General features: G+C 38.2%; 1 protein-coding gene across 1 annotated transcript in view; it reads right to left on the reverse strand.

Moving 5' to 3' along the window:
* pfdn1 (prefoldin subunit 1) overlaps positions 1-14,442 on the reverse strand; it is a 79,674-nt gene that overhangs the window by 45,225 nt on the left and 20,007 nt on the right. The window lies entirely within an intron of this gene.

Raw genomic sequence — 14,442 nt, forward strand, 5'->3', positions numbered from 1 at the left:
GCTACAGGAGATGTGTGAGATTTTTAATGAATACTTCCCATAAGTTTTTATAATAGGGAAGATCATGGAAGCTAAGGGATTGAGGCAAATGGGTTGCAAAGTCTTGGACCATTTACAAATTGCTGAAGGTAAGTAATAGCATCCTTAAAGCACAGTAAGGTGGGTGAATTTGCAGACCCTGATCCAAGTGCATCCTTGGACCTTTTGGGAAACTGTAGAAGTTCTTGCAGAGATATTTGCATTTTTGTTACACACAGGTGAAATACCAGAAGACTGGATGGTTGTTAATGTTCTACCATTATTTAATAAGGGCAGCAAAGTCAGGACAGGATCTACCAGCATTTGGATCGATAAGGACTGATTTGGGATAGTCAACAAGGCTTTGTGCATGTGGGAAATCATGTCTCAGAAATCTGTTAAAGCTTTTTTTTTGAAGAGAAATGCAAGATGACAGAAGGGTAGTGGATGTAATTTAACAATACAGAGTATGCTGCCCCAGCAACCCCACAAACCCGAATTAACCCTAACCTAATCATGGGAAAATTTACAATGACCAATTAACTACCATGAATGTCTTTGGACCATGGGAGAAAACTGGAACACCCAGGGAAAAGCCATACATTCCATGAGGAAGACATACAGAAACTCCTTACAGAAAGGCACCAGAGCTGAACTTGGAACACCAGAACGCCCTGAGCAGTAATAGCATTGTGCTAATCCCTATGCTACCATGACACTCACCGTTATCTCTATGGATTTTAGCAAAGTCTTTGACAAGGCGCTATTCGGAAGCTAATCTTGAAGTCTAGATCACATGGGATCCAGGGAGAGGGGACATGCCCACTCTAGTGGATATAATTGGCTTGACGGTAGGAAGCAGAAGATAATGGTAGAAAGTTCACCTCCCCCCTCTCCTCCATTCAGGACCCCAAACAGTCCTTCCAGATGAGGGAACACTTCACCTGCGAATCTGCTGGGGTTGTCTGTTGTGTCTGATGCTCCTGATGCAGCTTCCTACAGTACTGTATTATTTTTGGGTAATGATCAGCATCTCAGGATGTGACCGCTCTCAGGATGACTTTTCAAAATAAATGCACACAGCTGTACAGTTCTCATCCCAAATCTGAAAAGGCCCACTGTGAATGCAACAGAATTTCCTCTGACAGGATGCTGGGGTTTGCTTACCATATGATGTGGTGTGTCTAAACTGCAGATCATGTTTACAGAAATGGATGTATAAATTACAAACCACATCACTGAACATCACAGACAACGTTTTAGAACAAACATGAAAAGGAACTATATGAAAAATATCAATATTAATCATGATTTAGAATATGGTAATTACAAAATTCACCATGTAATTAAATTAGGACAACAGCATTCCTGGAACAGAGCTGTCCCATAACCTATTTATAAGCAAGCTTTGATTATAATATTGCATAAAAATTATACCCAATGCATTATGCATTAAAACTTAAAACAGGAAAAGCATTATATAACTAATATGAATACTAATTTATAATACGTTTGCAGATTTGTTCTGGTATATCTGGAAGAAATAAAAACTTTATTCCATAGTTGCATAATATTTAGGGTATTGAATATTCTCTCCAGTGAAAATAAAGCTTCAACTGAGCAGTCTCTTTTATGATAGAAAAATGTTAATATGTATGAAGGTATTGCTTAACGCTACTAACAAACTGTTCTTTAACTTAGTTTCATAATTTTGATCATTGGCTCTAATACAGAATTAGATAGATTTTGTTGTTATGCTTGATCAATGCTTAATTTTAAAAAGGAACAAAGCAAGCCAAGGGATATTCTGAATGGATCAACATCTCAAAAAGGAAGACTAAGCAGGATAATATCCATTTGCTACAAATTGATGTGTTCCACAACCTTCACCTCCATTTCACCATGGTAGCATCACAGTTAGCACAACTGTGCATTGGAGTTCAAGCCAGAGACAGGTTTAATATCACTGGTACGCACTGTGTGAAATTCAGAGTTCAACTCCAACGCCATCTGTAAGAAGCTTGTACATTCTCCCTCTGAATGTGTGGGTTTCCTCCAGGTACTGCTTTCCTCCCACATTGCAAAGATGTACCAGTTAGTTTGTTAATTGGTCATTGCAAATTGTCCTTTAATTAAGCTAGGGTTAAATAGATGGGCTGCAGGGCTCATTGTGCACTGTATCTCTAAAATACATAAACAAACAGAATATTCTATTTAAGGCAAGTTCATATGGTCACAATTACCATTTTTCCAATGAAATAAACCGGAAATGCTACAAATTACTACTGATTTGAATGAGACAGTACCTCCAATCAACAATGAAATAGGACTTTAGTATGCCAAATTTATTGATAGTCAAATGAAACCTGAAGTAAATAGCATGTTTACCTCATCTCCAATAATTTACTCAACTTTCAAGCTTTGTTCAAAATTTGGTGCCACACCATCTCTTAAGTTATAACTTCAGTCATTTATTCAAAAAGAACTGCAAATAATAGGAATGGATTAGATCCCATGCAGAATAAACTATACAAATTGGAAGAATATTTTAAGTAGCTGCTGATGTAGCAATTGAGAATAGGCCAGTGAACTAGAGTGTAGTTAAGAACATCACAAATAGAAAAGGATTTAAAAAGTAAATAGGTCAGCTTCTCAAAATTAGGTTTTGATGAGGAAAGAGATCGCTGGAATAAAGTTAGAGAAAAATACCTACAGTCACAAAGACTGGGATAATGTGGCTGCAGTTCTGCTATAACAGGAAGTTTTAGAGAACCTGAACAGACGGGGGTAGAAATTATACAGCAGCTATGCAAATTCCTGATCATGAATTGTCTTGACCCAGTTCCAAGCACTAGTTCTTTGGTAAAACGAGTCCAATTTGGAATATGCAATGCAGCTTTACCAGAACGTTGTGTGGTTTCCTGCTTCAAATTACAAAAAAAGAGATTACACATACCAGGATTGAATTCCATTGAATTTGGATTGTAAATGGATAGTTTGATTGAAGTTTTTAGGATGTGAGTGGGAACTAAATTGATAGAGAGAAACTAGTTTCCTCAGTTAGGGAGTTGGGGGGGGGGGGATATCATTTGAAACATTTGTTTTGGGTAATCAGGAATTGATTTAAGGTTACAGTTAATCTCAAAGATTGCTGTACTAAAGGCATTAAGTGACATGAGAGCAAAACTTTAAAGTGTTTGGTTCACCAGTCAGTTATGATTTCTTGAAAGACAGAACGGATTCAAGGGGCTAAGTATTCATTCTAATTGTGTGCAGAATCAGAAGTTACTCCATGCAAAGAAACCACTCAGCCAGTTAGGTCCATACTAGCTCCAAAGAGGACCATGGAGATCGAAATATGTAAAGGTATGACATTACTTGTAATGACATTCCCAAACCGAATATTGTCTACATACTGCAGCATGTCATATAATTGTAAAATTGGCACTTTTTGTTAGTGCACAAACTAGAAAAGCATATTTTTTAAACAATTGGTAGATTGAATTAAGATGTTCAAGGGTACCTGGTTATACATGCGGGGGGGGTGGGGGGTGGGAAATCACTGAAAGTAATACACACGTGCTAGCAAATGATTTAAGTAAAAAGAGGCCTTATTTCAATTCAGGGTCTAAGTAAGCATTGTTTATAGCTTTGATCTCCTTTACCCAAAAACGTGTACCTTCCGTAGAGGAAGTACAAATTGTGTAAAATTGGTTCCTGGGATCGTGGGAGAGATGGAACAGACTGCTGTACATTCTCTAGAGTTTAAAAAAATGTGAGGAGATGTTACTGAAACTTAAAGCTCTTACAGAGGTTCATAGGCTAAATTTTTGCTTCACTAAGAAGCCCAGAATCAGGATGATAATGTCTCAGAATAAGTTATGCGGATCAAAGATGAGGCAAAATTTCTTCAAAACAGAAGATGATGAATCTTTCAATTTCTTTATTGAGGACTAGGAAGGCTCAGTGATCGAGGTCATTCAAAGCAGAGATTTTAAAAAAAGCAAAAACAAGAGAAAATCTGCAGATGCTGGAAATTCCAAGTAACACACACAAAATGCTGGAGGAACTCAGCAGGCCAAGCAGCATCTATGGAAAAAAGTAGAGTTGACATTTTGGGCTGAGATCCTTCAGCAGGACTGGCTTCAGCAAGATGCTTTTTAAAAAGCATCTTAATATAGAAGGAAGCAAGGGAAATGGAGATTATACATGTTGATTACTGATCTTCCACCATAATGCCTTGATCTTAATGAACCAAGCACAAAGGGTCAAATGGCCTACTCCTGCTTCTTATTTTTGTATGTTTGGTTCATTTATTGAATTGTATAGAACATACAGGAGTGTCAAGACCCACACCCCCAGGTTCAGGAACAGTTTGTAGCCCTTAACATCAAGCTCTTGAACCAGAGGGGATAACTTCACTCGCCCCATCACTGAACCTTCCCAGAACATATGGAATCACTTTCAAGGACTCCATGTTGTTCTCAATAGTCATTGCTTATTTATTTAATGTATTATTATTTCTCTTTTTTTAAATCTCTTTATTTTTGTATTTATAGTTTGTTGTCTTTTGCACATTATCTGTCCTGTTGGGTGCAGTCTTTCTTTTTTTTAAATATTAGTTTTTTTATACATTTTCTACATAACTACAAATTAAAAAAACCCAAATCAAAATGAGGGGGTGCAGTCTTTCATCGATCCCATTGTGCTTCTTCGATTTACTGCGATTGCCCACAAGAAAACGACTCTCAGTTTTGTACATAGTGATATACAAGTACTTTGGTAATAAATTTAATTTGAAATTTTGAACTTTGCATCACGGTGAACGGGAATGAATATTGTGCAAATGTCACCCATATCCATTTCTGATTTCATGATGGAAGGTTAGGTATAGAATATGAACCTGAGGAACTCCTGAAATAGAAACATAGAAAACCTACTGAGCAATACAGGCCATTCGGCCCACAATGCCGTGCTGAACATGTACTTACTTTAGAAATTACCTACGGTTACCCATAGCCCTCTATCTTCCTAAGCTCCATGTACCTATCTAGGAGACTCTTAAAAGACCCTATTGTACCCGCCTCCACTACCATTGACGGCAGCCCATTCCACACACTCACCACTCTCTGCGTAAAAAACTTACCCTGACATCTCCTCTGTACCTACCTCCAAGCACCTTAAAACTGCGCCCTCTCGTGTTAGCCATTTCAGCCCTGGGAAAAAGCCTCTGACTACCCACACAATCAATACCTCTCATTATCTTATACACCTCTATCAGGTCACCTCTCATCCTCTGTTGCTCCAAGGAGAAAAGGCTGAGTTCACTCAACCTACTCTAATAAGGCATGCTCCTCAGTTCAGGCAACATCCTTGTATATCTCCTCTGCACCCTTTCTATGGCTTCCACATCCTTCCTGTAATGAGGAGACCAGAACTGAGCAAAGTACTCCAAGTGGGGTCTGACCAGGGTCCTATAAAGCTGTAACATTTCCTCTCGGCTCTTAAACGCAATCCCACTGTTGATGAAGGCCAATACACTGTATGTTTTCTTAACCACACATTCAACCTGCACAGCAGCTTTGAGTGTCCTATGAACTCTGACCCCAAGATCCCTCTGATCCTCCACACTACCAAGAGTCTTAGGATGCTCTCGGGAACAGATTGGTGGACCAACTAAAACCACAATCACCTTCTTCTGTGCAACAACTGGAGCTTAACTTCTGATGCCCACCCACGACATTTTTACCAGGGCTTCTTGATGCCACACTCTTTTGCAGATTGGGTAATCACTTTATGCAGCACTCATATGGAGTCCAGAGTGAATCCAACTTAGCTGCTGCTTTAATTCTCCAAGTCGCATCCACTCTAATCTGTCTGTGTGCGCAACCTCCCACAAGGCCCAATACAAGCTCGAGGAACAACACCTCATCATGCATCTGGGCAAGTTGTCACTTTCAAATCTCTATCCAATCCTCCAGCTTTGGGGAATTAGCTTTATCTGTCTGTATCAGAACTGGCTATTTCTTCCAAACATCCATCTGAAACCTCTAGTAATAGAGACATTTTACTCTCATTAGTCAGGTTGATCTGCTGGGCATGTCTTAAAGCCCTGTCAACATTTAACACAGACAAAGCAGCATAATAGCCTCTTAGTACCCAGTGGATCCAGTCTCACCATCAATTACTCCCCTCGTCTTACATGTTCCTCCCACCATCTTAAGACCATAAGACATAGGAGCAGAATTAGGCCATTTGGCCCATAGAGTTCTCTGCAACTTTTATTGTATTCAGTGAAGTCTCTGAGATGAACTGTTAACTTTGTCACTTTAGACAGCTGTTGCTTGACCATGAGTATTTGCAGCATTTGTGTTTTTATTTCAAATTTAAATGTTTACAAGATTATAGACAGTGCCTGAACAATTTCCTGCCTTACACTACAGGAAAGATGCTCCTATGTATCTCACCTGGACTCAGTGATTTGATTACCAACTAAAGCCATCACTTCTAAAACATCCTTTCTCCATTATGAACCCATTCAGAACTTCAGAACCATCTTCCTTTGCTAATATTCCAGGAGTAATTTCTTCCAAGCTGAAACCTGAAATATTCCATTATATTCTCAGCCACAGCTTCTGCCTAATAAATAAATGTCTCTTTTGATCACTTATCAGCCCCTTCTCCTGTTAACAGATTTTATTCTATATTCATCCATATAGAATATTTCTGGATAACCTCTTCTTACACTTTTATGTTTGCTTTAATTATTCCCTTATTTCCATTTTTGCTTCCTCTCTGACCTTACTATCAACCAGACATTAGCAATATCCTCTTTTTCAGTTCTGTTTTATTCACTTGGTCATCCAGGGAGCTCCAACTTAAATAACCAATCACACCTCCACATGGGAATGCACCAAGTCTACAACTGAAACATCTGCACCTTAAAGTTCCCATTATTTACAAGGTCAGATAAGTTTTCATCATATTAATATTGGAAGTTCCCAAAAGAACAATTTTTTTCCAGGATTAAGGATCAAGCTGATTCATCACTTGTATTGGGAATTTACAGAGGTGTGTAGGCACAATACACACAAAAAAAATCATTCAATTATAAAAATTAGGAATGATATAAAATAAACTTAAAGATTAGATTACTTTAAGTGTTCTCTTTCTCTTCCATTATTATTCTAAACTTTTTGACATCATGCTCTACTTTCAAAATATTTCCCAACTAATACCTGTTCTAGTTGATATTTCCCAAAGACACAAGAATTTAATGAAAATCTTTTAGCCAAAAATGAACTGTTCAAAGAAGTACTTCTAACAATGAATTTCTCCTCCTCCTCTGCCACAGTTGTTCTTGCTGCCCCGGTCTATATTTGTATAGCTAAAGTGCTCCACAAAATAATAAACTGTGGCATTTCTCAATACTACAACTCTGGGGAAATTATGACTTCAGAAAAAATAGAGATGGACAATGAAACTAATATCAAGGATTAGATATGAAATGCCAGGGGAGACAGTTACAGAACTGTTGATACCAAAGAAAAACAAATCTATTAAAGTATTTAATAGTTTCAAAGGGGAAATATAATCTTTATATTCCTAATAAAACATTTGCCATAACTACAAATCATGAACAATATCTCAAATTCATATCAGTGTTAAAAACGGAAGAGGAATTACATTAGTTACAGGGGATAAACATTGGCCTGAATTTGGGAAAACTTCCTGCCTTTCCTTAGATACTTTACTCCTAACAATACTATACAATACATTCAACATAGTAAATACATCCCAGGCCACTTTAAGAATTATCAAATGGAAACTGACGCGCAGCCACAAAAAAATGAAACAAAGGCAGATGAACAAAGCTGTAAAAGTAATTTATTTTAAAGGATCTTTTTGAAAGAAAAAAGTGAGAGAGTCGGAGATTTAGCAAAGAAATTCTTTAGGGCTGCAGCAGCTAGTAAACATGATGGAGCAGTTAAACAGAGGGAGAAAGGAGGCTAGCATTTAGAAGAGAGCCAGTTTCTCAAATAGTAAAAAAACTGGGGAAACATCACAGTCAGAGAAGGGCAAAATGAGAATTTTTAAACTGAGGTACAGCTTAGCTAAGTTTGAACAAAGACGGTATCAGTGAACGTGTTGGTGCAAGTTAAGATATCAATGCTTTCGATGATATCAAGTTTGCAAAGAATAAAACAAGCAGTAAGGACTGCATTGACTAATCACATCAAAAACAAAAGAAACGTGCATGAAGGCAAGAATCCATGCCTTTTGATATCTTAGATTTTTTAATATTAATGGTACAGATATGTAATCCAAAGCCCAGCCCAATCAGGTGCCAAAATTAATTCCAATGTAATGAACAATCTTGTTCAGTATTGAGCACAAGGATGATGGATATGGTGTTGGTGTAAAGAAATTTGTAAGAGTTTAAAACTGTGGTTTCAATTTTCCCGATGGCAAGTTGCAGCAAGTTTGTCTATCCAGTACAGTTCACAAATCTAACAAATTAGATGCAATGTTAGTGATGGTGACAACGTATTGCTATCTGCCAGCAGTATCAACAGAAGCATTGCTTCACATCTCATAAGTCAGTATACTTCTGCTGGTCACTGAAGATCGAAGAGAATATTTGGCATTATCTTAAAGCACCAAGTTCGCTAACATCCTTCCCTCAAACAACATTGTAACTAGACTATCTAATATAACTTTCTTATTATTTCTAGGACAATTTAATTAACTAAGTAGCTCCTATATTTATCTACATTCCTAAGAGTGCAATTCAAGAGTAATTCCTTGGTTAGGAACAGCCAGTGAACATGAAAAGGCACTGAGGAAAGGGAAAGAGTTTCCAACTATTTTATCATTTTAGCACCATGCACTGTACACAACCTGAAAAGGAACAGTGTCGAGATAGAAGCCACAGGTAATCCTTTCCCTTTCTACCATCATGAATATATTTTTATAATGTAAGTACACATACAGGCTGTCCTCAGATTATAAACACTCAATTAAAGGACATGCCTACTACAAACAAGCTCCCATAATAAAAATTCAAAACTCTGATGCACTTCCTTATGTTTGTTCCCAATAAAAACAGAAAAAGTTCCCTCCCTCTCTCTCTCTGTAGTGGTTCTTTCTTATCAACCTATGTGCTTTGGGTGCCATTTATTATAATACTGTACAGGTATGGTTACCATAGAGTGATAGTGTAATTTCCAAATTATGGACAAAATCAACTTATAGTTGTCTGTAAAAATGGAGCCAGTTTGTATCCTGGGAACAGCCTGTACAAGATTATATTCAAGATATATAACTATTTAATATTATTTCCAGAATATACTTCACAAAACATAGAACATCTGCTTCAAAAATTTCCTGTTCAGTGTTTGCCATAGTAACAGTAATCACCATGAGCTTTTTCAACTAATGCAATCATCGCTCATCTTAGGTTGAAAGATTTGAACACTGCATGCATTAAACACATGATATAGAAGCTGTACTCCACTTACTAACTCCAATTCCAATCACTTCACTGGAGTAGAATTTCAGAAGTAGAGTACATTATGCCCTTGCTGAACATTAAGTAAATGGAGCAAATTGCATACCAAGCTACCATAACATATTGTTGTCAGCAATACAATAGCAGTACCTTGCATTTACAGTTCATCCAATAAACACCATGCCCAATATTTGAAAAATTCACATAAATTAAAGAGCGTTCTTCAAATGTAGCCAAAATTGAATTGTTTTGCAAGAACTGAAACAACATTATTCCCAATTCCTGAGTCTTTTGACCGATTCAAACAGGCTGCTTTCCATTCACTTCATTCATTGATACACAGTAAGATTTCCTGCATGTCATATCTTCTTTGCTCTATTTCAAAATCAAATTATATTATATCTATTGTGTTTGTCTTATATAGAATCCAATTTATTTTCAACCTGGATTCCTTGTTCAACTTCCTGTTCTGATATCAGGAAATCAGGAAACTTTCAACTTCAAAATATATTTACGTGCCTTACAAAAGTCTGACAACCACATACGTTTTCAGTAATTGTCACTAATTGAACACTATGGAAAAACTTACTGTAAAACATTTTAAATATTATTTTATCAATCCCTATAAATCATTTCCAGCATAATTTGCACAAACTGCTGAAGAATAGAGCTCTTTCAGCAACAAAACTGTTGCCTCAAATCCAGCATTATTTCTGTTTTTCATTCTTGACAGGTTGAGATGTTACTGGTAAGTCTTAGCACATAATTCTTATCAAAATTTGCCATCTAGAAGCTGATGATAAGCCACATTCTTGACAATATTATGATGAAATTAACCCCCTCAATAAGAAACCTGATGCTGCCTTCTTTATCTAAAAATGCCCTGGCATATCAGCATGCTCCACACCGATCTTCCCATCCTCAACATCCTTCTCCTTGTACACAATGATGCAAAGTACTCACTTAGGACCTCACCTACATCCTATGCCTCAAAGCACATATTTCCTTTATCCTTGAACTACCCTAGCTACTCCTAGCTGAAGAGAAAGCATTACTAATAATCTTTCAAGAATCAGTAGGACTGGAAAATTGCAAATATCACTGCATTCTTCAAGGAGGGAGAGAGGCAGAAGAAGGGAAATTATAAGCCAGTTAATCTGACCTCAGCAGTTGGGAAGATGTTGGAGTAGATCATCATGGATGTGGTTTAGGGTACTTGAAGGTACATGATAAAATAGGGCAAAGTCAGCATGGTTTCATTAAAGGAAAATCGTGCCTCACAAATATATTGGAATTATTTGAAGAAATAACAAGCAAGATAGACAAAGGAGAATTTGTGTACTTGGATTTTTAGGCGGCCTTTGACATGGTGGCACGCAGGAGGCTGCTTAACAAGTTAAGAACCCATGGTTTTACAGGAGAGATACTAGCAAGAAAAGGGTATTACTGATTGGCAGAAGCCAAATAGTCAGAATAAAGGAGCCTATTCAGAATGGCTGCTGGTGACTAGTGGTGTTCCACAGAGTTCACTATTGGGAACGCTTTTTACATTACATGTCAATGATTTTGATGAAGGAATTGATGGCTTTGTGGCCAAGTTTGCGGATGATATGAAGACGGGAGGGGCAGGTAATGTTGAGGAGGCAGAGAGGCTACAGAAGGACTTGGACAGATTAGGAGAATGGGCAAAGAAGTGGCAGATGAAATACAGAATCGGAAACTGTATGGTTATGCACTTTGGTAGAAGAAATAAAAGTGCTGACTGTTTTCTAAATGGAGAGAAAATTCAAAAATCTTAGACACAAAGGGATTTGGGAATCCTTGTGCAGGATTCCCTTAAAGGTTAAATTGCAAGTTAAGTTAGTGATGAAGAAGACAAATGCAATGTTAGCATTCATTTTAAGAAGATTCGAATCTAAAGGCAAGAATGTAATAAGGCACTGGTGTAGCCTCACATGGACTACTGTGAGCAGTTTTGAGCCCCTTATCTAAGCGAGGATGTGCTGATGTTAGAGAGGGTTCAAAGGAGGGTCACAAAAATGATTCCAGGATTAAAAGGCTTCTCATATGAGGAGCATTTAATGGCCTACACTCACTGGAATTCAGAAGAATGAGGAAGGACGTCAGAGGATCTAAGACCGAAGGGGTAGTCTAAGATCAGAGGACAACAGCCTCTTTAGAACAGAGATGAAGAACTTCTTTAGCCAGTGACAAATCTGTGGAATCTGTTGCCACAGGCAGCTGTGAAGAGCAAATCATTGGGTATATTTAAGGCAGGTTGATAGATTCTTGATTAGTCAGGGCATGAAAGGATTTGGAGAGAAGACAGGAGACTGGGACCGAGAGGGAAATGAATCAGCCTAAATAAAACGATGGAGCAGATTTGATGAGCCAAATGGCCTAATTCTACTCCCATATCTTATGGTCTCATCCTCCTGCTCTTGATGTACATATACAATGCCTTAGGGTTCCTGTTATTCCAACTAGACAAGGACTTTTCAGGATCTCTCCTGGTTTTCCTAATTCCCTTCTTGGGTTTCTTTTTCATTTCTTCAAAATCCACAAGGGCTGTTTTGATTTTGTCTCCCTAAACCTTAAATATTGTACACTTCCTTTTTCTTCTTGATTTTAATTCACCACATCACCAACATCTAAGGTTCCCTTACCTTGCTATCCTTTTCCTTCCCTTCTGGAACATGCCTGCCCTGTACTCTATGCAATTGGCCTTTAAACACGCCAGTTATGGACATACACAAAAACGGCTGCGCTCCAATTTAATTCTCTCCTGCAAGGTCCATACTTATCGCTTTCCATAGCTCTCCTAAAACTTCAGTTGGGAACACTATTCCCCAACTCTTCTCCCATGAAAGGAAAATTTCCAGACAAGGCTTATTAGTCAGTACCAGGTCCAGTATGGCTCTGACTTTTGCTGGACTATCTACATATTTATTTTAAAAAACCCTTCTGGATGTATTTAACAATTCTGCACCATGTAAACCTCTTGTACTAAGGAGATCGCAGTCTCTATTAAGGAAGTAGATGTCCCCTATGATAACAACGCTGTTGTTATTACACCTTTCCTTAATCTGCCTGCATATCTGTTCCTTAATGACTGGGTGACTATGGAGGTGGGGAAGGTGCTGTAATAATATTTCTTTCTTATTTTTGAGTTTTACCCATATGGACTTAGTGGAGACCACCCATAATAGACTCAACCAAGCATCCTTTATGGCCACATCATAGTTCCATGTACTGATCCATGCACTGTTCATTGCCCTTGCCCATAATACTCCTAGCATTAAAATACACACACTTCAGCCTGTCTGTGCCATTGCATCTATTTCTTTGCTCCTGCTTGTTCTTATTGTCATGACATCTACCTTACTCTCAATCCCTCCGCTTTCTGACCTGGTGCTCTGGTTCCCATCCACCTGCCACAGTAGCTTAAACCCTTCAAAGTAGCACTAGCCAATCTCCTGAGAAGGATATTGATTTATTTCCAGTTAGGGTGCAATCCACCCCTCTTGTACAGTTTATCCCCTACCACAGAAGTGGTTCCAATGATCCAAGAAAATTTAAACACCTCCCTCTACACCAGTTTCTCAACCACCCATTCATCTGCTTTACCTTTTGATTCTTGCCTTGACAAGCACATGGCACCAGGAGTAATCCACAGGTTACTTCCTTCAAGATTCTGCTTTTCTGTCTCATTCCTAACTGCTCATACTCACTGTGCAGGATGTCCTCCCCAGTTCAACTGCTGTCATTTTTGTCAATGTGCACCAGGACTTCTGGCTGCTCACACACTTCCTTGAGAATGCTTTGCAGCCATTCTGAGGCATCTTTGACTCTGGCACCCAGGAGACAACACACCATCCTGGCATCTCTGCCGCAGATACAGAATTTCCTTTCTGTTTCTCCAACTATCAAGTCTCCTATCAATATTGTTCTGGCTGGCTTTAGACTTCTCTGCTGAGCTTCAGTGACGGCCACAGTGCCATTGAACTAGCTGTTGTTGTGTGCCCTCGTAGATCATTCCAATTTGAAATCTTGATCTTTAAAAGAACTTTCCAAGATGCCACACAAAGAGTAAACTACCTTAGCATTAAGCAATGCCTATCAGCAATGATGAGAACTTATGGCCAGAAGAGTTGCAGTTTGGTAAAACTTGCAATGAAATCTGAAATTTGATTTCTTAAAAAGTGAAGAACAAAGGTACATGCAAAGGATGAGAAGCACACCCACCAAGTTTGCTGAGAAGAGAAGCAAGAATCAGTGAAGTGGTGGATCTAGCTAATGGATTTCTGGAAAGGTGGTAAAGACAGAGAAACAGAAAATGGTGGAGAAACGCAACAAGACAGGCAGCACATAGGGATAAATCAACAATTCAAGTTGAAGACCTTTTGTCAGCATCTTCTATTTCAATTTAATCAAATAAATTTTAAAAGACACATTATTTTCTGCAAAGTCAGAGATGGCATAACATAAGTTAGAAATAACCAGCCTCGGTAATGGGTAAGTTGAGGGCGATGAATTGTCACACAAAGATAATTAGAATGCTGAGGGTGTTCGTAAAACAGTACACACCAGAACAGGCCCTTCATCCCATGGTGCCTGTGCTGGCCATCATGTTGATTGAAACTAATCTTCAACTGCCTGATCACCACTTAATTCTCTGCCTGTCTAAATGCTTAGGAATAGTCGGTATGAGCAGCAGGGAAAAGTGATGGAATTAGCGAAGTAGAGTAGGAAAAGAATGGGAAATTTTTGTAGGGCTTGAAGTTCTTGTTTATTCAGTACAGGATTAAAAGGATTTATTATGTGCCGTTATTAAAAGAACTAGTTTAATTCAGGATCATCTATGTTCTAACAATATCAACTTGACAGACAAAACAGTAAGTGAGGAGGCCAAT

Source organism: Hypanus sabinus, chromosome 15, assembly GCF_030144855.1.
Source record: "Hypanus sabinus isolate sHypSab1 chromosome 15, sHypSab1.hap1, whole genome shotgun sequence".
Classification (NCBI taxonomy): Eukaryota; Metazoa; Chordata; class Chondrichthyes; order Myliobatiformes; family Dasyatidae; genus Hypanus; species Hypanus sabinus.